The sequence below is a fragment of the Olea europaea genome, chromosome 6, assembly GCF_002742605.1.
Source record: "Olea europaea var. sylvestris chromosome 6, O_europaea_v1, whole genome shotgun sequence".
NCBI classification, from domain to species: Eukaryota; Viridiplantae; Streptophyta; class Magnoliopsida; order Lamiales; family Oleaceae; genus Olea; species Olea europaea.
Genome location: NC_036242.1, coordinates 8,785,767 through 8,788,249, shown reverse-complemented (window position 1 = coordinate 8,788,249; position 2,483 = coordinate 8,785,767).

Sequence of the window (2,483 nt, the reverse complement as noted above, 5' to 3'; positions counted from 1 at the left end):
AACATGGTTCACGATTGTAGTTCCATATGTAAACATTAAAATCCTCAGTCAGTGAGACAATGTGCTTTCCATTTGAGGTCAATGAAGCAAAAATGTGGTTCCCAGCACTGCCTAGGCCTATAGACAGAGTGAGAGTATTAATTTAGAAAAATTGGAAAGACCAATACAAAATTCAACAGGTGCCCAAATCATATTATTTCTCAAGGAAATCCAGGGCCAAAAAACTAGTTGCATACCTTTGTATCTCCCAATTACATTCATCCCACTAAGAATTCTAATCTGTGAATCATCGCACATGACCAACACTTTGCTCCAGTCCTGTGGGATAAATTGCATTTGTGGAACATCAAATTAGAATCGAAATAAAGGTTTTATTTTTTCAAGCGATCTTGCTCTCTCTATATACTTTTATCTTCTAATTATAAAGAATCTTATAGGCAACTGATGATAACCTAGAATCTAGCTACCCTTTTGCAAGCTGAATTCTTTTTACCGATTAAGCACATTAGTTGGGAGTGATTATCTTAAAAAAGATAAAAGAAAAAAAAATCAATGCTTAGTCCGTAAAAGTGAGTTTTGGTGCTAAATTATGGCATAATAGTAACAAAGTCATATGGACTTCACAAGCAAAATCAAAACCTTAGAAATATTATAAGATGTGAAATTATATGGCATCATAAGAGCAAGTGACCATTATTTTAAGAAAAATACCAAAAAATTCTACAAATTACCTTATATTTTAAAAAAATGACACGTGCCTATAATAGAGCCAATAATACCACCCTAAACAACAGAAAGAGAAAAATTCCATTAATGCATCTTATATTTTTGAAGCCACAATTCCATAAACACAATCATATTCAACACATTCTTGAGGAATCACTTTGGAAGAATCTTTCAAACCATATTGACTTATGGAATTAGATGAATCAATACATCAAACACTTAGTGTGCAGGTTTTGATGAACCTGCAGAAGTTACTTATCCGGTATCTACAGTTTGAATCTGCCATGAAATTTCTCTCATGGTTGGTAGAAGATTCGAGATCAATCCGCTCAGAGGTTGATGCGGACGCGAAGGATTGCGACGGACATTGGACCTGCCATAGACTTGTGAGAAAGTTCCACTGGTTGGTGGAGGTGTAGAGACGATTTGGTATGTGCTCGGTAGGCTGCTGGCTTAGAAACAACGGTGGCACTGACCATCATGTACTGCACTTTTCTATCTGTTATGGTAATGAAAATGAGAAATAGTGAAGAAACACCAATCGATTCTCTCTCTCTCTCTCTCTCTCTCTCTCTCTACGTTTTGGACTTGAGATTTTAGATGTATAAGTTACGTTTTGAATTGATTAATTATTTTAAAGTGTATTTTTCAATTTTGTTCCTCATAAGCTGTACAAGGCCTAATTTCCTCTATAAAAATTGAAGAGGAAATTGTAGAATTTTGGCAACCTAGCACTGTTCCCAGCCCATATAAAAACCTAAGAAGAAAATGCAGGATTTTGGTGCTATTTTGGTGCAAATATTATCATTAACCCAGTTTGAATCCCAATCCAGCTTCAATGTTCGATCATTCCAATTGCATTAAAAACACTACAATCATTAGTTACTACTTTCATGACATTCATGAAATGTGAATATTTTATTGTCAACTTAGATATTCTATTTAATGCATGTTTGACTAAAACTTAATTATAATTATTAAGTAAATTTTATTTTAGATAATTTGTATTGATTAGAGCTAAAAGTAAATTACATATTTTAATAGTTAGAGACACTACAGATTTTTCTAAAATTAAAAGTAATTTTTTTTAATTTCTACATATGTTTTCATTTGTTACTTATTCATATTTATAAATAAAAGTTACTTATTTTGACCATAAAGTAAATATTAGTGTCAAAATAAATAGCTTATTATAGATTTGATATTGACAATAAAAAAGAATATTGATTAAACTTATTTATAAAGTAATCTATATATGAGTATATTCTAGAAATCGAGCGAAAACTAGACTCGAATTAAATTTGATTCCTTTAAATCTTCGAAATTCTTGGTTGATTTTTCTCACTTTGATTGTGATTATTCACTCACTTTGAAATGTGGTGATATGAAAGATCGATGAACACACCAATTAACATTTTGAAACAGTAACAAACGGATTATAGTGATATATAACTGATTGTGTGTTTCGATCAAATTTTCGATTGTTTGGAAAGACTGGTTGTCAAAGTTACTAGAAAAGGTACTCATTAAGTATATTTTAAATTTTCATTGGTGGATATGTATTTTCGCTTATTTCTATCATGATTGGTCAATTTATATTTTTTAAGGCAAGCGTCGATTTTTTATTTGGTAAAGAAATACAAAGATTTAGCGGAATTCTTAATGAAAGACATATATATATATATATATAGATATATATATATATATATATATATATATATATATATATATATGTATGTATGTATGTATATATATAT